This window comes from Peromyscus leucopus, chromosome 12 (genome assembly GCF_004664715.2).
Source record: "Peromyscus leucopus breed LL Stock chromosome 12, UCI_PerLeu_2.1, whole genome shotgun sequence".
Taxonomy (NCBI): domain Eukaryota; kingdom Metazoa; phylum Chordata; class Mammalia; order Rodentia; family Cricetidae; genus Peromyscus; species Peromyscus leucopus.
The window spans coordinates 52,928,271-52,951,653 of record NC_051073.1 but is presented as its reverse complement, the minus strand read 5'-3'; the positions used below and the strand labels follow the sequence as shown (position 1 = coordinate 52,951,653).

At 38.2% G+C, this 23,383-nt stretch overlaps 1 protein-coding gene across 9 annotated transcripts in view; it reads left to right on the top strand.

Annotated features, from left to right (window-relative positions):
• Positions 1-23,383, top strand: part of Zbtb20 (zinc finger and BTB domain containing 20) — a 747,261-nt gene that overhangs the window by 398,044 nt on the left and 325,834 nt on the right. For all 9 annotated transcript variants that reach the window (XM_028872130.1, XM_028872128.1, XM_028872106.2 and 6 more), the window contains one exon: positions 17,061-17,108. The gene's annotated coding sequence lies outside the window, so the exon portion shown is untranslated. The remainder of the gene's footprint in view (positions 1-17,060; positions 17,109-23,383) is intronic.

The following is a 23,383-nucleotide window of genomic DNA, read 5'->3' as shown; positions in this document are numbered from 1 at the left end:
CAAGTTAGCAGAACTGTTGTAGCAGCTACAAAAATTCCAGTAGTCCTTCTGAAAATAAATGACATATAGTGAACATGTAAACAAGCTATTTAATAACATTTTAATGCTTGATTCTGATCTCTTAATTAAAATGTGCATAAAAGAAAACAATGGCGGAACATCTGTGTGTGTTATTGGGATAGCAGGATTTATGTGGCACCCGGGCTTTTTTGTTCACTTCTCAGTGTGTGAATGTAGGAGGGTTTTCGCTTTGAGACAGTTACCAATTGAGACCCACAGGGTCTGTGTTTCCAGATATCTTCTCTGGGTAGTGGTTGTGTCTTCTATTTCCTCACATGAAATGCTATATAGCTTGTTCTCTGCCTAAATTAAACTGCTCTCATCACTTGATCTAAATACCACCCTTCACCCCACCCCTCTAACCTGAAACCCTGACCTAACCCTGATTCACCCTCATTATCTCAGGAGAAGTACACAACATTACCTAATGTTTGGAGCTTCCGTGGATAATCTTCGAGAGCTCTGGGGAAAGCATAACCCTTTGTGACTGTGACCTTGCAGCAATTATTACTCTGCTGGACACTGGGAATTAAATGTCAGAACACAGAAATTCTACTTACCCTGATTATGATTTTTTTCATAATCATCATCATCACCACCATCATTATTGTTATTGATGTTAAAGATATGTCTCAGAGCTTTATTTTTCCCTATTGTTAAATGAAAGTACCAGCAATTACAAAAAACAGGGGCATTTTAAATACCTTAGATCTTCCACTGAAAATGTGACATTATGAAATGCTTTTATTTCTATCTTTACTCAGATTCTGTCTAATCACCAAAAAGTTAATCTTTCATTAAACAACTGCAAAATGTTACTTCATATCTCCTGTTATTCCCAAGAGAGCTCCATGTCATTTATTCAATAGAAAGTCATATCCAAATGTCCTTCTTAAACACAGAACAATTAATACTTAGTGTTCCACCTCATGAGGGGGACATTGTGCTGGGATTGTCTCTAACCTGACACTGTTCCTGCAAACAGAGCTCATAGTTAGGAAGCCAGATCCAGAGAGGTTTTTGTAAATATTGAAAATCCTGATATTCAAATTGAAATCTAGCTTTCTCTTTCAAGGCATAATCTACCTATATTAAGTCCTACAATGTAGTTGTTCCATATTTTATAGACAGGGGTTGTATGCTCTGAAAGAGTCAAGTAAAATGTACCATTTTTTTCAAGTGTCTAAAACTTGTCTTGATACTTTGGATTTAATTCACAAATACAGAGCAATTGTCAATATGACACATATGAAGAACTTCATGTATGGATTACAGTAACTTCTGAGTGTTAGCTTATGGATGTAGTGTGCTCCAAGAAGTCTCACCCTACATGAAACCTCCCCATACAAAGTTCTGTGTCAGCAGCAAAAGTGTGAAAATCCTGTTTGGGGATAGCTCAAAGGGGGCTAATCTCTGACGATACTTAGATAAACTTGCCTACAATATACAGGCATCACTTTGATTCTGTCTATCCTTAGTTCTTGTGAGTGGGGCAAAATACAATTTGGGAAAATTACTTTGTCCTTTTCATGGAGATTTGTTTTACAGCTGCTCTTCCAACAGATGCAGAAGAGGTAGACTTTGGTTCTCTGTTCCTCCTGCCTTTTTCCATCAACTTACACTGTTTTCTGTCTGAGTCAGTGTTGTCAGATTGCTGTGATTGTTTGGTGAAAAAGACAAAGATTGTTTAGCTTTTAAACTGTATAAGAATACCCTTGGCCGGGCGGTGGTGGCACATGCCAGAGGCAGAGGCAGTCAGATTTCTATGAGTTCTAGACCAACCTGATCTACAAAGCAAGTTCTAGGACAGACTCCAAAGCTACACAGAGAACCCAGTCTCAGAAAAAAAGAGAAAAAAGAATGCCCTTTGAGACAGTTCTTTGGCCTGAATTTTGAATACTTCAGCTCTGTAGATGAGGGCGTGGACTTGACTACAGACTGGATATATGGACTTTATACGTCTTTCCTTCCTCCCCTTTATTTTTGTTCTCTGGAAACAAAAAACAAAAAACTTCTGCCTTCAGCTCATTGTGTCTACTAAAACAATTATTAGATTTATATGATCATTAGGCTGTATTGGTGGGACTGGGTTGACAGTGAGGTGATAATCAGTGTAGAGTAAAAAGCTATCTTGGTCTGCTGTGAAAACACGGGACTTGAGAATCGTAGGTGCTTGGCCCTTCTGACTACTAGCCTGGGTTCGTTGTTTGGGTATCACAGACCAAGACTTTTTAATCTGTAAAATGAAGTGTAACCATAATATCTATTTTATAGAGGTAGTGTATGGATTAAATGAAATAATACATGTAAAATGTTTAGAGCAATGGTGGTTGCTTATACTTTATTTGGTAAAGAACGGAAATGGGATGGATAGATAGCCCAATGGTTAAGAACTCTCATTCCTCTTCCAAAAAACCTGAGTTCAGTTCAAAGCATCCATGTCAGGCAGCTCACAACTCCCTATAACTCCAGTGACAAGGGATCCAGCATTTTGTTCTGGCCTCCGTGGACACCCACACTTATATACATACATATACATACATGTAAACATAATTTAAAATAAAACATATCTTTAAAAAAAGACAGAAGGAAAGGGTGGCAAAGAGGATAATGATACTAACCTTGAATAGAAGTTTCATTACTTCAGTTCAGCACAGTACAAAGGCCCTTTGACTAGAAGGTAAGTTAACACTGGACTTCTCACTCCACCTTTGACTCTCAACAACTCCCAGCTGTCACTCACATAATACCTGTTTGCCCATCTCTAAAATGAGTGAGAAAGAATGCAAGGTCTCTATTTGTCTAGGTGGATTTGACCTCAGAAATATTTCTCCTCAGGATGGTCAGTGATATGCCTTAGAGCAGTGTTTAGTCTCAAAGGCCAACAGCCAAGTGTGGCAGACAGCTCGACCGTCAAGCTGTGCTTCCCCTGAGCGACTGTATTCACATGGATGCTTTTCTCTTTGTATATTTGTCACGTGTCTGAGTAGTTATGCACCTACATGGCTGCTGAGGGAAGTACACTAGAATACATTCTTGTGTTATGTGTGTTTATATTTAACACACACACATATATATATATATACAGTATGTGTGTATATATATAAATATATGTCTGTGTGTATGAGAAACAGATGCACTGTAGGCAGATAAAGCAGATAAATATAGATCCAAATAGAAGCATAAGCATATAAATATAGACGTTATATAGCGTGAAAGCAAGCAGATCAGCACCATTTCATTACTGCTTCAAGTCTTTGTAATCAAGAGTTGAAAATCAGTTAACTAACATTGAAATTTTTGACTGAATGACACTGACAGATCAGAAGGCACAGTGTAAGGTAAGAAAATAACCTTTCTTTCAACTCTGAGGAGAAATTAGCAGGAAGCTTTATTACTTTTAATTAATTGATTTATGAAAGTTTTTAGGTAGTAGGCAGAGTGGTATTTTTAATAGTACAAATATGCCACTTCTCCTACCAAAGAATAAAAAATAAGTATGAAGAGAAACCTGCTCTAATTTTAAAAGATTTCAAGGGCCCCTTCTGTCCACAGGCTATCACTTTCCCTTGTTCCTGGGGTTAGGCAGGAAGGTGGATTTCATGCTACATTATTGTCCCCAAGCCCCTCTAAAGGCTTTAGAAAATGCTCCCAACGGAGATGTTTGAAGCACAAGGCCAGAGTCACCATTGTTAAGTTAGAGTCGTGGGGATGCTTGCAGTTGTGTTCAGTGAGTGTGTTGTGAGAGTAAAAATGGCCTTCCATCTGTTACTTTCCTATCACTGTCTGTTCTCACCAGTCAAAATAATTGGTTGTGAGTTTTTGCTCTGTTTTACTTTGTTTTTATGAGGAGGATGTTGTAAGTTATTTTCAGCTGGTTCAAGTTAACTGAGTACTTTACTTTTTACTGTCACAAGTTATATCTCGGTCATGTGTTTAAATATTATTTTAAAAAGCAGTATCTCCATTTTTCCATAAACCACATCTATTTCCCTCAGAGATCTCATCCCTTTCCCAGATTTGTTGCAAAAGCAATTAGAAAAGCTAAAATCTGGAGTCCTCTGGACATGTGCAGATCCACAGGCCACTTAGTCAGTGTCCCAAAGCTGTCTTAGTGATGGTGGTGGTGGTGCTGCTGCTGCTGTATCCCCACTGTTTACCTACTGTGGCTTTTCCTGGGGCGGGGGGCGTTGGGGCACAGGGGAAGGGAGAATGTTCCAGCTTTCTCCTTCTGCTACTCCCAAATAAGGATTCATGTTCCTTCTATTTCCTCCCGACCTGACGTTATATGTGAGAGAGACCATCAGCGAAGAGAAGACACAGTACCACTGAAAAATGAATAATGCTGCCTAAAGAACTGTTCCTCCTTTATGTCTGTTTGGTCGCACCTATTTTGTGATTTACTTCTTCATCTAATTATGATTTTAGAAAAATTTTCCTAAAATGTATCCGAAGGTCATGAGAAACAACCCCCCTCCACATACACACACAGACACACAAATTCGTGTAAGTTTAAGCCCCCAAATTCTAAATTGTGGGAATAAAATGGAATATACTTTCCATTTCATACATAATTTTAAAGAATGCTTTATATTAAAATCTAAACATAAACTCTACAGTGCTTCAGATTGCAGTCCTTTAAAATGTTTCTCTTTGTGACTTGATAAGCTGTACTATTATCTTAAAACAGTAAGTATTTGCAAAGAAAGCACAGGGGCTGCAGATAAGGTTGGGTGGTTAAAAGCATGGACTGCTCTTCCAGAGGATCTGAGCTCAGTTCTTAGTGTAGACATCTGGCAGTGCACAGCTTCAGCCATCCATGGGCACCTGAACCCATGTTCACATACCAACACATTATCACACATGTATACACAAACTTTTTATGAGGAGGATGTTGTAAGTTATTTTCAGCTGGTTCAAGTTAACTGAGTACTTTACTTTTTACTGTCACAAGTTGTACCTTGGTCATGTGTTTAAATATGATTTTAAAAAGCAGTATCTCCATTTTTCCATAAACCACAGCTATTTCCTTCAGAGATCTCATCTCTTCTCCAGATTTGTTGGAGCTTGAGAGACAGCTCGGGGGTTAAGAGCACTTACTGTTGTTGAAGAGGACAGAAGTTTCGTTCCCAGCACTCACATGATAGTTCACAATCTTCTATACTAATTCCAGGGATCTAACAGCCTCCTTTCACTTCTGTGAGTTCCTGCATCCACATTATATACAAAAGCTCACACGGGCGCTCACACATACACTTAATGAAAAATAAATAATCTTTAAAGATAAAAATGAATCTTTTTGAAAAAGAAATTAAAAACATATAAAATATTATAGCAACATAAAAAGATTCAGTAAAGACTGGAAAAATTAGTCATTTATTAAAATAACTGCATACACAGCCATTCTAAAACTATGCATGGCCTCTTCTGCTTAACAAATATATTAAGATTAAAATTCTGTGGGAAACCATGAATGTATACTCTCTTCTTATTTTTCATCTGTTTCCTTTTCTCCTGAACTAATATATGTAAGTGTATCTTTCATTAATTTTTTAAATATCAGTTGCCAGAAATTTTGGCAAGAAGAAAAACAATCGTTTACATATATGGAAATGCTAATATTTTACTAATTGTCTATGTATTGTATTAAAACTCTGGTCTAGTATAAATCCTTAATTGAAAATTTTAAGATAATAAAAAACTTGATCTGATTTACTGAATCCTAGGAAAATGTGCACTCATTTTCTAAGACGGTGATCATTTTCCAAGTGTGCATTGGTATGAGGGCATTTGCTTAAGCATGGATTCATTAAGTCTGAGAGTCAAACAAGAACTTACCCCTTTGGGGGAATCATTCATTTCCCCACTCTTACTTGGAGCATGAATGAGTTGGATTTTATCATTAACAAGAAAGAATTTTTGTTTAGATGGCTTCATATTCTGCTCATGATTCATTGTGGTGTATGTGTATGTGGTGTATGAATCCTAATTCAGGACTTTACAACTTTTTATTACCTCTGCACCTTTAGACAGAATAATAACAACTCTGTAACTAGGTTGCTTGCTAATCTGTAAGAATTTGGCGAATGCTAATTCAAAGTAGGCTAATATTAAATGAAATAACATAGATGGAGTGTGTGGCATATAGAATATATTCAGTGTATTAATTGCTTTTCTGTTGCTTCAATAAAACACCATGACCAAGGCAAGTTACAAAAGAGTTTGTTTGTCTTATGGTTTTAGGGAGTTAGAGTCCATAATTGTGGGAACAGCATGACTGTATGTAACAGGCATAGTGGCAGAAACAGGAAGCCTAAAGCTCATATCCCTAAACACAAGCACAAAATGAAGAGGGCAAACTGGTAGTAGGCAAGGCTTTTTCATCTCAAAGCCCACCTCCAGTGATGCACTTCCTCCAGCCAGGATGTGTCACCAGAATTTCTGCAAACAGTGATAGCAGCTGAAGATCAAAGTGTTCAAATGTCTGAGACTATGAGGGGCATTTCTCATTCAAACCACTACACCCAGTAAATCCTAGTTTCCTCGGGCCTATTGAATTGAATGCATAACTATGGTTTTTCTCTCTGTCCTTCACCACCATTATGACTTAAGAGACAATGCTAGGAAAACAAGAGCAAGGGAATGTTTTAATTATCATTTGATGCCCACTCTGAGAGGAAATCTAAGGAAATCATCAGAAATTCCTGTTTCCTGTGATTGTAACCATAAAAAAGAGTTAGCCAACACAAGTGGGAGACCTTTCCACAAATGTTGCTGAGCTCCTGTTCACAACAATAAATGAAGAGATATACATTAAGCCTTTTCAGTTAATAGGCAACCTCTTTATTCCTCATTCAAATTCCAGGTTAGCATCCTTTAGACCACAGTAGATGGTGTTCACCCTGGCTCCTGTAGATTGAGGTTGTTGATTATGAATTACCATTATTAAGGAAACCTGTGAAAGTAGAATACTAATGCCACTGAGATAGCTGAACAGTTGCTGTAGATTTCATTTTTAGGGAATAAGAAAGAAAAGAGGAATCTCCCACTGTAAGATATTTGAACTGCATTTCAGCCGAGAATTAATCATTGTAGCTGAATTATAAATCCCGTAAGAGTAAGGTTTATGATGGAAACAATGACACAATCTTAATTACAGGATTCTGGCAGCCATATCCTTAATATCCAGAGACCTCCTTCTCACGTCCAAATTTTCTTTTCAACTTCCTAGACTTCATTTGCTGTGCAACTGGAATTTCAGTGTGCAGCATCCTCCCAGTTTCTCTAGGACCTGAGAACATTTGACCTGCATCATTAGCTGCATTGAGCTACTACTGGGATTTCTCTGGACCTCTCCCTCTTGTGCCATAATCAGACTGGAGTATGTGCGTCTCTGGGATGGAAAACATAAAGGGAAAAGAAAGGCAGCCTGGTGTTGTGGGAAAACCTGGAGATCAAGACGCTTGGCTTTCTATCTTTGATGAGAGACTTTATGGAGGCCCCAGGGTCCACATTGACAAGTCTGAGGTCTAAACAGTGGTACCATTCCAGAGGGAAGCCTGGCAGCTATAGATTACCCTTGATGCTTACTAACTTGTAGCACTCTTAAAATTTTTAAGTATTTGCCTAAGATTTACTTATTATATTATTAAATTATAGTTCTTTATACTTTTTCGTTCTTTATAATTTCAGAGTATTTCAAAGCTTTTTAACCAAAATATGACTTGTGTATGAAACAAGAATAAAGAGAAGGTAACTAAACAGAAAATAAGAGAAAAGGAAAAATGAAGTCAGGAGAGAGATCAGCTAGACACAGGAGGGGGTAAGCAGGGTCTATTCAAAGATCTAAGATATTAAGAACAGGAGTGAGAAGGAAAGTAACAGTTTAAGATAAAAAAATTAAGTATAAGATAGCTTGGAGGTGAACATTTTACATAATGTAAGGATTTTGTGTCTTATAAAAGAATCCTTTGAAATCATCCCCTATGGCATTCAAAATAAGCTTCAGTTTATACACTTTGATTTAGTCTGTGCAATAGAAAAATTACATGTGAGCTTTAGATACTAGGCCCAGCTCTGTTTCAGATATATGTTCCTCCAAAAAATGAATTTTGAGCCTTCAAATCTTCATATAAAAATGAAGCTGAAAGGTGAGCGCTCATCTGCTCTTAGGCCACAAACTAAACCTTGCAGCATACGCCATTGGCACACCACTGAGGTGCTCCTTGGGAAAAGTGGTTGAATTTGTTTACATTAAAGGGATGGCCAAAGTCACAGAAATGGTTTTGAAAGTTTTGACTGAAGTGTTCTTTCAGAGTTCTAGAGAGCAGACAAGACGATAGCCCATGCTTCAGAAGCAACATAGCTACCATCCTCCAGCATGCTTTCAGTCGAATCTTCAACTGCAGTTTTGGAGAATTGCAGCTGTAATTTCTTTCCTAAAGGTCTTATTCTCCAATTAACTGCAAGATTGCATTTCTGTCTTCCTAATCCAGAATTTATTTTTCTCATAAAACTCCTGTTTAACCAAGAAAATGAAAATCAGTATATTCTTGGTTGCCCTTCTGTTAATTTAAATTTGCATAACCTAATCAAAACTCAACCTGCTTTGCCCTTCAACAAAAAGCCTTATTCTCTCCTGTTACGAAGTGGCTACATTCTTCTCAGTATTTTTTAAAAGATGAATTATGTTGATATCCCATGACTTTTCCTTTAGAATATGTCCATGAAAATTAAAATGGACTTTTTTGTACCTAGGAGTGAATTGAAAAACTAGGCTGAAAGGACAGGTGAAAACAAAGACAAAACTTTGCTGATGTTATCGGTATTCTAATTTTTGTAAAGATTTTTTTTTTGTAATAAATTGAAACTGAGGTCAGCTGACCCTAAGCTAACTCCTGATATTTCCTTTACATCATTATTTTGCCTGTAAATAAATGATATAGTAATATAAAGCATAAGATTTTATAGAAAACATTGAAATGTGTTCTTGAGGCTTTTCTGTTCTTTTTGTACAGAAATGTTTCTTCCATAATTATTTTATAGTTTCAACAAATATTTGCTAAGCACAGAGAAGAGAAGAGGTTAGTGTATTAGGCACTAGGTATGCAACTGTATGCTATTGCCTTTTGTCCTCAGCATTTCTGACGAAGGAAAGGCTAGAGTGGATATTCATTTGAACATGTGAAAAGGGATGGCAGTAGGATGATCAGAAATGGTCCATCTCTTCTTTCCCTCTGATAACTGCGATTTTCCTCATCCTCACTTGAAAACATGTCTAGGAAACAAGGCCACTGCCCATCTGTCTAACTCTGTGCTTAATCAAGAGAGTGTCACTTCCTTTCTTATCCTAATGTTTGATCTCAGCCTCAAGAGAGTCCACAGGTATTGGACAGTCCTGTACCTACAGGAAGAGTGAACATCATGGATACTTCTGGGTATAAACTTTGGGAGCTCATCATCTAGCATGAAAACACTAAGCAATAGTGAAGGACATAAATAACTATTTTTCCTTATGCATCAAAGTTAAATGGTCTTTATACACACAGTTTAAGGAATTATTTCAATTTATTCTGCAACTGTTGTGCATACGTTTGGGTTTTTCATCCCTTTGGCTATTTGCCTCTTATTTGGGGAGATTCTGTTAAAGCAAATAACCTGTGGCATATCATCTTGCAAAGATGTATGTGGGCTCTTCAAGGATTTTAAAAGAATTGGGCAAAACAGAAAGCATCTTTGGCCTAACGATAAGCCCCTGCATCTTTGGAAGAACATTTGCAGCAAGGAAAACTAGTGGGACAATAGCAGTAGTTATCACAGACCCCGATTTATGAATGCATCTGGAAGTGGCAAACTGCTACAGAGAAGTTTTGTCAGTTTAGTGAAGCTGCTTTCAGTGATCTGAAACATTAGTACTTTCAAACATTGACATGCCGGTAAACTTGGTTAGAAATTGCATTGGAATACTGGGGTTACGTTCAGGGTCACCAGCTCAAACACATTTTCCTGAGATCTGAACAATAGCTGAAAGTCAGAGCCAAAGGAAATTAGGAGGAAGGGAGGGAGGGAAGGAAGGAGGGGGGAAGGGGAAGAAAGAGAGAAGAAGAGAAGGGAAGGGAGGAAAGGAAGGGAAGGGAAGGGAAGGAAAGAGAAGGGAAGAAGGGAAGGGAAGGAAAGGAAAGGGAGGGGAGGGGAGGGGAGAGGAGGGGAGGGGAGGGGAGGGGAGGGGAGGGGAGGGGAGGGGAGGGAGGGAGGGGAGGGAGGGAAGGGAAGGGAAGGGAAGGGAAGGGAGGGAAGGGAAGGGAAAGGAAGGAAAGGAAAGGAAAGGAAAGGAAAGGAAAGGAAAGGAAAGGAAAGGAAAGGAAAGGAAAGGAAAGGAAAGGAAAGGATAAAGGAAAGGGGAAAGGAAAGGAAAGGGGAAAGGAAAAAGGAAAGGAAAGGAAAGGAAAAAGGAAAGGAAAGGAAAGGAAAGGAAAGGAAAGGAAAGGAAAGGAAAGGAAAGGAAAAAGGAAAAAGGAAAGAAAGAACGCTCATCCCCTCCTTTCAGGCACTAGGATTGCTTCCCTAAGTATTTTCAAATACCCCTTCAGGCCCTATCTCCCTGTCCTCCCCTTTCTCTTTTTACTCCCTCCCCTTCCTGCTCTTTTTTTTTTTTTTTTTTTTTTTTTTTTTTTTTGGTTTTTTGAGACAGGGTTTCTCTGTGTAACTTCGCGCCTTTCCTGGGACTCACTTGGTAGCCCAGGCTGGCCTCGAACTCACAGAGATCCGCCTGGCTCTGCCTCCTGAGTGCTGGGATTAAAGGCGTGTGCCACCACCGCGAGGCCCTGCTCTTTTCTTTTTGAATTCTTTCTGAATTCATTAGGTGCCATAGAGTAAATCAATAGTAAACGTTAACCGCCTACTCTGTACTCAGTTACGCAACATCACGGAACTGGTCCACAGACAAAAAGGGAAAAAGCACACACAGCTTTACATTCAAGAGCTCTCACAGAATTGTACTTTTCCACAGCCAAAAAGGAAGTAACAGATGGGGAAACTTACAGTTTTTTTTCCCCCTTTCCCAGACTGTTTAGAAAGGAGTTAGTTAACATCCATGGCCACTTCTAGTTACCCAAGGATGCAGCAACATCCCATAATTGTCACAGCCATAACTGGCTTTAAAATCGGATTTTGTGAATTTCAGTGATGTAATGGAGTTTCCAGGTAATATGAAACTAAAATTATTCTGAGACAATTTTACTTATTTAATGAATAAAATTAGTCATAAAGTGGGAGATAAGAAAGATGGCTGTGAGCATACATGTGTTTCCACTTGCAGTGTATTCTGGTATAATATTTATGTAAAAACAACCTGGTATAATATTTATGTAAAAACAATTTAGTAAATCCTGTTTCTCTTCCTTTTTAACTGTAAGTCTCTAACCTTTTTTTCTCATTACAAAGTACCTTCAAATCCCAAAGTCTCCATAAAAGCCAACATCTAGATGCTAGCACAGGACAGGCTTAATTCAAACTCCCTTCCTCCTCTAAATGACAGCTCTATGTATGAATCTATAGCTCCTGGAATTCTCACTTAGTACCCTGGGCCACACTGCTCCCTGGAACTCCCTTAGATTTATTGCATTACCTTTCTTGAAGTCTGCAGTATATAAAAACTTCTCTCCCCTACCCTCTCTCCTGTCCCCTCTTCTCTATGCTCTCTCTTCTCTCCACTTCTCTCTGTCTCTCCCCTCTCCTCTTCTGTCTCCTTTTGCTCCTCCCTTCCCTCTCCTCTCTTTTCTTGCTCTTCTCTGGTCTCACGCCCTGCTCTTTGGAGCTCTACCCCTCTTTCCCATACCTCTCTCCTTCACACTGAAGGACACTCTTTCCTAGCTTAAATGGTATCTGTATGTGCTTCGTCAGTCTTTCTTGCATCTTGAAACATTTTGTTTCATTTACCCTCATGAGTTCTCTGGGAACCAGGCATTTCTGTCTGATAAGAAGGAGGTTGGAGAGAATTGAGGGTTTGTTTTGTTCTTCCTTTTTAGTGTATGACTATCCAGTGCTTATAAAGTGGATATAAAGTAATAGAGAGGGCAACACTGGCCACAATAGAGATCTGTTAAATCAGCTGTAGGCTGTGCTAGTTCTGTGTTAACCAAATGAAGGGATGGTGAAAGGTGGGTGGGAAAGAGAAAACATGGTCTTTACAATGCAAACACAAACTATGGATGAATTGGGCTTCTTACAATTTTAATCAGTATCATACTTAAAGTTCATGCTTTCTTTCTGGATGTTAAAGCCATGAAGTAGCAATCAGTTTGATTTACTAAAGACCTGAGGTATTGTTTTCCTTTATTATTCTGGTTTTTTTAATTCATACTATGTCGTGAGGTACGCTTTTACTTTATTATCATTTTTTATTTTTTAATTCAGGCAATGCCAAAATGTATGCACTTTCTTATAGGTTAGCTATTATAATTTAAATTTTCTTTGTATGGAAAACCGGAGCATGAAAAGATAAAAATCAAAGCAAGCATATTTTGCCTGGTTTTTCAGGTTTCATCGTGCAAGTACAGGGATCTTTATTGTAACAACTGAGTGATCAAGATTATTGGCATTATTGTATTTCTGCATTTACGATTATACAGGGTTTGTTGTTTTAAAATGAATCATGACTAAACTAGTAAATGTTGTAAACAGTATTATATATACATTTCCTTCCAACTCTTTTCCTTCTGTACAGAATCTGTAACTCAGAGAATTGCTTATGGAAAAATATTGACACGAAAATTGGTCAGAACAGTCTAGTGTTTAGCCAGAAAATTATATTCACACATCTTTTTCTACATACCCCTCTAAGTCTATTACAGCTGATCTTGAATTCCAATATGCAATTATGCATATTTGTACCACATTATAAAAATGCCCAACCCCATCTCTGTTTGTTGCTGTTGGCAGAAGTGACAGTAATGTTGCAAGACCCTCAGCCATTAACTTAGCTGTCCAAGCAGAAGTACTTCACTTGTTCCTGGTACATAGAGCAGCTTCAAAAGTATTTTCTGTGTTTCAGTAAAACATAAAGTGCATTCCTTATAATGCAAGGTTTATATAAATAATAATCCAGAACCAATGTATTATTCTATATGTGTGGTTTTCTATATATACAGGAGTTTATTCTGAATACCCTAATTTTCAAATGAATTTATAAAAACTAAAAAACTAGAATACTTAAGGGGAGTCAGCATTTCTCCATCATCAAAAACAGTTGTAGACGTCCAGTTCTGGAAGGGGGCAGAGAGAAAAGCCTAATGTTTCCCTGCCTCCTTGTGTCAGATAGCTTCCATATCCACCTTGGTGGGGTTTCACACTCTGAACCCTAGGTAGGCAGGATTGGATTTAAAAGTTCACTTTATGGCAACCAAGTCTGCTCAGCCCGCCCCGTCAGCTGTCATCACAGTCCCTGGGAGCACATAGGTTGTGTGTACTTTCTCATTTGTAATGCTGGATCCAAGGTGAGGCAAGCTTGGCAAACTTAAACTTTCTCTTCCTGTGCCATGCAAAGCAGAAGAGAGTTTTGATTTTTCTCTGATATTTCTTAAATCCTGCACACCCCTTTCAACTCCATCTCTCTTCTCAATGCTAGATACCTTCTAACTTTTGAACAAAATCCTCAGTCACCAACATCTTTTCAGACAAAATCACTTACCTAGTTGTGCCTTGTGCAAAGTATCAGCTTCCTAAATATTTGTTTTGGTGTACTGGGGAGAGACTCACTGGCTGTCCCACAGTGCTACCCAGGCAGAGAAAGGGTGAGAAGAAGCTGGAAATGTAGCCTCAGTTCTAGCAATGGAGACATCATCCTAGTTCATGAGGAAGTCCTATTGCCCACTCTTCCTCTTTATTGGCGCTGTGATCTAACCAACTGAGCTGACTGGCTGGTTACTCTCATTCTTTATAAAAGCATCAAATTTCAGAAGGCAATTTTACATCTCTCCAAAGGCTTCCTTTCAGTGGTCACTGTTGTATAGGCTCATTTAAAACAACTAATTTTTAGCAAGCTACCTTGGTGATCTTCATTAAATTTCATCTGCCTATGTGTTAAATACTTAAGGTTTTGACTTTCAAATACACTCTACCACAGGCTTCCTTGAATTTTGTCTTTTCTATGCCCTCTGAATAACTACTTTTGTATTTCCTTTATATATGTAGATTCTTTCCTATGAAGTGACTCTGTCATGTCCAGTTTCACTGCTTGTGGCTTGACAAATTCCAGGTCTTTCTGAATCATGATTGGAGTTGTTTGGTTATGCTGTGTCTCCTATAGGATGTCATTATGGCAACTAGTATTGTAGGTAGGGTGACCTCTGGGAAAACCACCTGTGATTTCTGAAGCTTAAGGCAACTGATAAAGAAAACCATGTGGAAATATTAAGACATGCCTACTATTAGGCAAGCAGTTTGTAAAATGTAGATAATATAACATCGGAGACTTACTTGCTTGCTCCATTGATGAAGATGTTTAAATGTTAATTTGGATTTCATTCTTTGATTTCTGTAACTTAATATAAAAGTTTTAAAGCTTTCAGTTCACATTTGTGCTTATTTTACCTGCCCTGGAATTGAAAACCATACATTAATTTATAGTCATGAAGGAGCTCTTGACCAGTAATCCACCTCACGAAAGCTTGAATACATGGTCCATAGCGCATTCTCCCATTACTGCACAAGACTTCCATCCAGAACATGAGTAACAAACACCAAAGCAAGGGAAGACTAGTTTGCTTTTATTTATAAAATGTTTTATTCTTCTCTCATATGTTATATCCCAACCAGTTTCCACTCCTTCCACTCCCCCTGTCCCTCCTCGTGCCTCCCCTCTCCCCCAGACCCATTTCTCCTCTGTTTCCCTTAAAAAAAAAAAAGAGCAGGCCTCCCAGGGATGTCCATGGGAGGACAAGTTACAGTAAGATTAGACACAAACTCTTGTATGGTTTGTGGCTGGACTAGGCAACCCAATAGGAGGAAAATGGTCCCAAGCACAGGCAAAAGAGTCAGAAACCCCACCACCACCCCCAATCCCACTGTTGGGAGTTCCACAGAAACACCAAGGTACACCAACGTAAGGTACATGCAGAGGACCACACTGAGACCCATAACAGGGTCAATGTTTGCTGCTTCAGTCTCTGTGAGTCCCTATGAGTCCTGCTCAGTTGGCTCTGTGGCCTGTGTTCTCTACCCCTCTGATCCCTACAAGCCTTCCTCCCCCTCTTGCACTGGGTTTCCTGAACTCTGCCTAATGTTTGTCTGGGTCTCTTCATCTGCTCTGTCAGTTGCTGAATGAAGCCTCTCTGATGACGATTGGACTAAGCACGATCTATGAATATAGCAGACTACCATTAGAAATCATTGCATTGACTGTTTGTTTGTTGCTAGTCATGTTTGGTTCTATCCTGGGTCTCTGGGTTATCTTACTTCTGGTTCCTGGCTATCCAGGCAGTGTTAGTGGTAGGTTCCTTCTCATGTCATGGGCTTCAAGTTGGACTGGTCATTGATTGGCCACTCCCACAAGTTCTTTGCTATCATTACCCCAGAAGATCTTGCAGGCAGGACAGATTGTAAGTCAAAGGTATATTGGCTGGGTTGATGCCCCAGTCCAACTGCTAGGAGTCTTGCTGGTTATAGAAGATGGCCAGTTCAGGCTCCATATACCCAATTAGCAGGCTTCTCTAGGGTCACTCCCTTAGATTTTAGGGAGGTTCCACTGCACTAAGTTTCTTCATCACCCAGTAAATGCCTCCCAATTCCAGTCGTCTCTCTTTCTCCCTTCATTCTTCCCGCCCCACCTGCCCTCAGTCCATCTAAAAAATCTATTCTATTTCCCCTTCCCAGGGAGATCCATGAATCTCCCTACTTGAGCTTTCCTTGTTACTTAGCCTCTCTAGGTCTGTGGCATGTAGCAGGATTATCCTTTACTTAACAACTAATGCCCACTTGTAAGTACATATCATGTTTGTCTTTCTGGGTCTGGATTACCTCACTCAGGATGATCTTTTCAGTTCCATCCATTTGCCTTCAAATTTCATGTTGTCCTTTTTTTTTTTTTAACAGTTGAGTAATGCTCCGCTGTGTAAATGTACCACATTTTGTTTGTCCATTCTTCAGTTGAGGGGCATCTAGGTTGTTTCCAGTTTCTAGCTATTATGAATAAAGCTGCTATGAATAAAACTGAGCACATATCCTTGTGGTAGGATGGAGCATCCTTTGGGAATATGCCTAAGAGTATGATAGCTGGGTCTTGAGGTAGATCGACTCCCAATTTTCTGAGGAACTGCCGTATTAATTTCCATAGTGACTGTACAAGTTTGCACTTCCACCAGCAGTTGAAGAGTGTTCCTCTTCCTCCGTATCCTCACCAGCATGAGCTGTCACTTGTGTTTTTGATCTTAGCCAATCTGACAGGTATACGATGGAATATCAAAGTAGTCTTTATTTGTATTTCCCTGATGGCTGTGGATGTTGAACATTTCTTTAAATGTTTCTCCATTTGAGATTCCTCTGTTAAGAATTCTCTGTTTATTTGTACCCCACTTTTTAATTGGATTATTTGGTTTGTTAATGTCTAGTCTATAAAATGTTTAATGAAAAGTACAGTAAAATTCAAATGGAATTGAAAATCCTTGTGGTTCACAATAGTTTGGTTATTATTAAGCAGACCACAATAATTAACTGTAAAGCTTAACTTTCTCAACATAGTGTACAAATGATTAGCAGATCATTCATTCACTGGCTGCCTCTAGTTAGTAATCATCATGTTAAACACCCAGGCACTCACCAAGTCACTTGTGGTCGAGGTATAATTTTGCTTTTATTCCCAAAGGGAAGTATCTTTTACTTTCTATAAAGTATCATCAAATCAGGGTCCTAGGAGTGTAACAAGCATATTATTTTCTGTGACCACCATGTTGTCATATGTTAGTTAAGATACATACCAACATTTACAGTATACTTTTTCATTTCAGACTGTTTTACCATCAACAATTGAATATTTCACACAACATTGCTGCCTGGTAAGTAAATTTTTATTGTCTCTCAATTGCATTTCCAAAATATTGAAGTCCAAAGAAATAAAATGTATTCACACAAATTTACCGACTCCAAACAAATAAAAAGTGAATCTAAGGGCTGTAGTGAGTTTACCACCACCATAATTAAATTTGAACAGAATATATTTTGATATTGGTAAGGAAAAAAAAACGAAGACTATGAACCCATTATCACAGTATGGTAAACATTTTGAATGACTTTGGCATGGGTGGAAGTATTGAGATGGCTTGTTTAGAAGTCTTTCCAGAGATAATTTTTTCCAAAGAACTTCTGAAGAAACAGAAACAGCTATGAGGTGAAGCTAGCCACTGATGTCTCCTATGGAGAATGCAGTAATTTTAGCATTAAGAAAACACACAGAAAATCTTTCATAAACATTTTATGTCTCTTTGAACTTCTGGTTTGTATTTTATAATATTCTGTAAATCTGAAATGTCTTTGCTTCTTTTGAATTTTAAAAACAAACATAGCCACTCTTGCATATATCCACAGGAAGAAAGGGAGAAGACTCGGTGTACGAGTAAACAAGTCCACCTCTGGAAATGAATGGCACCAAGATCAGAGCTCATGTAAACATAGGTTTAAAGTTTGACTCTGTCTTCTGGTGAGACTGTGTATAATTTCTGAAAGGGTAGCACTGTGTCCTTTGAACAGTCTTGGTAGTAGGTGTCTAAAGGAGAGCATGGCAGGACAAAGCATACAGTGGCGGGTCATGCTCAAGTCAGAGACAGCCTGGAAGTGCTGAGGTTGCTGGAGGCTGGCCTGCAGTGAAATGCACTGACATACTCCAGGGGGAGGAGGAGGGAAGGGGTGCCTTGCCTGGTGGTGGCGTCTCACTCTTCTGCCTGCTTCTCTGGCCTGTTTAGTCCTGGGCAGCATAGTCGTCCATAAAGTTACACTCTGGAGTGCACTTTCTATGACTATGCACGAAATGAAGAAAATCATCTCTTAGGGTGATGAAGATAGCTTTCTAGTGGGAACTTTCCATGTCCCTTGCACATAATCCATAGTTGTCACTCCATTGTTTCTAATTCTGTTACCCATCTATCTCTGTCCCCGAGTGGATCCAGCTTGCCCCTGAATGCCACAGCCTTTAGGACTGTAACTCCCTCTCTCCCTACTCCGACTTGACCTGTTTTGCTACCCAGAATAAACCTCCTTCCTATCAGTGTGAGCCTAGAGGCACGAGGGACAGTCTTACTTGGTAACTTTAATTTGCTGCTCCCTTTGCATTAATCACAAAATGACCTCATCACAAAAGAGCCAAAATTTTCCACTCTTGCTGACTTGCAAGAAAGCACCTTCCTCCCCTATTCCTCTCCAGCACGGAGAAAGTGTTTTCTGTTTTTATGATCGGATAAAACAGGTATTGATGTTCTTTTGTATTCGAGTGTATGTCATTTACAGGCAGGGAGATGTAAAGTACAGGGCAGCGCTGTGTGTTAGCAGTTTCTCTGTTTTAGTAAATGAAATCTCCTAGGGAAAGGAGAACATATCTTTTCACTAATGAATAAATATTTATTTTCATTTTAAAATGATACATGTTAATTAAAAATAATTTGGAAAAATACATAAGAGTAAAATGAAGAAAAATTAAAGTAATTATTTCTATAATTTAAATCTAACCATTAATAATTATTTGATATATTTTCTAACTCTCATTTTCCCCTGAGGACATATTTTTTGAATATGCCATACTCAGAATTCCTCTATAATTTTGTTCCTTCTTTCAAAATTTAACTTAAGAATTTTGCTTTAAGTTACAAAGTCTTCATAGACATTTTAAATAAATAAATACTATTTCTATAATCAAAATACCCAACAAAAGCATTACACTTTAGCTTTTTTTACCTCCATAATCTCTTGCATATGAATAGTGAATGAACCAGTCAGTAAATAATGGATAAATGAAAGTTCAAATGAAGTATATATATTTTTAAGATTATTTCATGAAATATTTCAAATACATGAATGTAGGCAGATTACAATAATGAATTCCCATGCATTCCTCATCTAGCTTATTTAATGCTTAACTCTTGGCCTATCAGTTTCCCACTGTATTGCCTTGTTGTGTTAAAGCAAACCTCAGATATCATGGCAGTTAACTAATTAACTAATATTTCAGGTCCATCAGGACGCTTGAACATGTTGATGTTTTAAAAGTTTCAGATACATACTTCTCATCATTGTATGGAACACTGTTTTTCTTCTCAGTGTCTTGGCCTCCTGTTTTCTAATATGTAACAATTGATTACAAAAGTCTCTTCAGCTTGTTTCATAACATCTTCAGGCACATCTGCAAATCAAAGGGTAGTTTGCTTGATGAGAGACAGTTCATACCAGTGCCTAGATTTCTGGGGCAAATGGTTGTTTTTTTTTTTTTTTTTTGGTTTTTTTTTTTTTTTTTTTTTTTTTTTTTTTTTTTTTTTTTTTTGTGTGTGTGTGTGTGTGTGTGTGTAGTTTTTTCTTTTTACTTGCCTTGATTTTAGGGTGATAACATGCAGGCAGACTTATGCAGCATTATTTATCTTCATTACTGAACATGTGCATGTAATGTATATAATTGTTTATCTGAAATTAAAGAAAAATTTCATCCTCTGACTACTTACAACTCCATTCTAACTGTTTTAAGCCCATACTAGATAAATAGAGCAAACTACTTAAACCAAACTTAATACTGTTCAGATATTTTTAAAAACCTTTTGGGTGAGTGGAAAGCATCTGATAGTTATGTAGAATCTTAAATGTGAAAGGGGGACTTTTATATAATAGTTTAAGTCATGTTTTATATATAAAAACAACTACACACACACAACAACAACAACAACAACTCTATGTCTGAGTGGAAGAAATGGTATACTGCACTGCAGAGCAATGCCTGTGTATATTGCTCCAGTGGTCCTAAAAACAGTTTAGAGCAGCATCTACAAGCCAGTTTTCCACAGATAGACCAGATCCTCCACAAAAGAGCTCTGCAGATGCAAAATCATCTGCTGGGATTGGGCTTTCTGTAGAGAACCTGTTTATGAGTTTCTCCTTTCTTGCTGTCTTTGAATTTTAAGCCAGAGACTGTTCAGTAGCAGTGTGTTATCCAACAGGTGTTTTACACTCATCAGATATTCAGGATGTGAGTAACTAAGTAGCACACTGCCTCCGTAAAAACTGAATTTATGTGTTACTCTGGTCTATTTAATCTTAGGCGCACAGTTTCCATTGGCCTCGAAAGTGAGCAGCTAGAATATTGATGTGCCTAACCCTTCGAGAAGAAATAAAAGGTTTCTTCACCACACTAAATCTCTAGAAAAATATGATGGCTTACAGTATGGACACATACAAAATATTTTCAGTCAAAGCTGGTAGGAAAAGCACATGAGAAAAAAGAAAGTAATAATACAAGCAATAAACTATGCAATCATACAGAGCACCTGTAGACATTGCTCATCTGCATGTAAACAATACAAATTCTTTTCCTCTTTCCATCTATTTCTTTTGTTTGTTTGTTTTTGTTTTTGTTTTTTCAAGACAGGGTTTCTCTGTGTAGGTTTGGAGCCTATGCTGGAACTCACTCTGTAGACCAGGCTGGCCTCAAACTCACAGAGATCCGCCTGGCTCTGCCTCCTGAGTGCTGGGATTAAAGGCGTGCACCATCACCGCCCAGCTCCATCTATATTTTCTGAACATTGTTATTACTCTAGTCTGGCTTGGCATCCCACCATTAAAATACCAGCTAAAGAGCAGAAGTGTGTCTGGTGCCATGGCATTCAGGCAGGTACGACAAGGAGGAACAAGCCATTGTACTATTCTAAAGCTGACAAGTACCTATATTTTATAGCAACTCACTTTCCCATCACTGTTTTAAGACACATACTAACAGCACATCATGATCATTTATTTACATCCTTTTCTTACATAGTGATGTATACTATGTGCCTCATAACCCTGAACTATGAAGTACTTTTGAAAGAGAACCCATGATTCTTTCTGGTTTGTATATTACACCATACACCCAAGTTATCTACCAAAGCTTCCTCATTATAGCACCTATAGTAATAATTATTATTGATAAAATGATAGTATTTTCTTCTAGAAAGAACAGGAGAAGCCATCTCAGAAGTAACTCTGGCTCTCAACAGACCAGTAGGCTCATCACATCCTGATAAAAAGCTCTACTGTCTAAAAGCCTGAAAAGTAGCTGGTGTTTCTTCCTTATATGTGGCTATTTGGGTCCTGGTGATTGGTCACTGTTGCTGTATTCGTGACCTTATATGTCACCCAGCTACAAAACAACCTTCTGAGAATAAAATAGCAATCCACACTTTCTACCTCTTACTCTGAATTAAGTTCAGGATTATAGTTGAATGATTCTACTTATCTGAAGGCAAGGAATCCTTTGTAAGTATCCTGCATCATGGCAGGATTTTCATTGCAAGTCTAAAGATGCTGATAACTACAACAAAAGGAGGTGGAAGGGTTTGTTCAGATTACTAAATCTCTCTAGTCCATGAACCTAGCATATTTTCTGGGAAGCCCTTATTGAAAACATATTAAACAATTGTGAGCAATTGCCATGAAGATAAGAATTGTGTTACTCCTTCACCAAGATAACTTCTGTGATCCTTCTTCATGTGGGAGAAAGGGGGCAGTGCCATCCCTGCTAAAGGAGATATTCCAGGAGATAATTGTATAGTCAGCTCTGCCCTTTGCCCCTGGAATGCTGAGGAGGAATCCCATTTCTTCCACTTGACCAGGATCTACAGGAGAACAGGAGGAGGTTTGGGAGATGGCCTTCCATTTGGGGCCTGCTCCAAAGGGACCCTCTAGGTTCCTGTGAGACTGCTTTTATATGCTCTGACCTCCACTGTGGACACACTCATGATTTGTTGGTGATCTATGCCATCTTGTCAGAAATAATTTTTTTTCTGGGCACTGGATAGCCACTCTGTGAATCCATCTAATGTATTTGTGGCATGGAGATGTGTAACCTTTGAATACTAAGTGTAGAGACTCTTGTAATTAATTATTTAAAGACATTTTAGCTCTTAACTATTTTTCTTTCTTTGTCCACAAACAAGTTGATTGGTTAATCATGTCTTTGTTTGTTTTTATTGTTGTTGTTGTTGTAGTAGTTATTACACACTGCACTGTAAAACAAGCAAGGAAAGCCTGTTTATAAAAGATAATTATAATGGCAACATTGAACTTTTTCTAGATGTTCTCATTTTTTCCTGTTTGACTACATCAAGGCCTGCACTCTAGAAAGTGTGTTTCAGTTTTGTTGTTAGGATCATGATAGAGAAGAATAAATCCAGATTTATAAAGTATTGTAAAATACAGCATGTTAATTGTGTTACAATTACAAATGTCACAGTTCCACCAAACCCTCTTCTACTAACAAGACTTCAATATCTGGTCAGTCCTCCAAGATAGTGCCCAGAACAAGGAAGAAACAGCAGCTACTTGGGAGAGCGCTTGGGAGAGCAGTTTTTATCAGGACATGATGGCTGTATGATCTGTTAGGAGCTCAAGTTATTTCTGGGCTTAACCTACCTTACCTAGAATAACAATTCAGTTTCCTCCAAATTAAATCAAAACCCAAAAGCCTAGGAGGTCTCTAAGATTGTCTCCAAGTCATTCTTTCAATAAATTTTTGCTGATTTATTTGTTATTATTTCAATGAAATTTTTTGTTAGGGAAATGTGAATCATTTCTTCAGTACCAATTCCTTTTATATATTAAATATTATTTTATTCACTCAGTATTAAAAACATCTTGATAGATTGCTGTGGCCCTGTGCATGTAAGATTCAGTCCCTTGCAGGAACTCTGGTTGTCAACAGGTAATCGTGCTCTTGTCTTTTCTCATAGTTCTGCCTGTGGCGTCTGTCAGGAGCAGGCAAATAAGGACAATTTTACCATTCTCTCCTGCTGCTCTCATTTTTTTTTTTTACTGCCGGTACATGAATTTGTTATTCTTTATAATTCCCTTTGAAGTTGGAAATCCAAGGGGAATCTAAAACCGACCAGATGTTTCTACTGCTGGAGAGAGAAGAGAGTCAGGATTAAGTTTAACAAAAACTTGGTCTCTAGAAAAAAAAAATCATTTCAGCTGGAAATCATCTTTAAATGCATTCATTTGCTATATATCTGTAGTTAATTTACATTTACTAGCCCTGTGTAGGCAATATCACCTATCAATTTACTTGGAGTAAAATTCATAAATTTTGTGAGCAAACAGATTC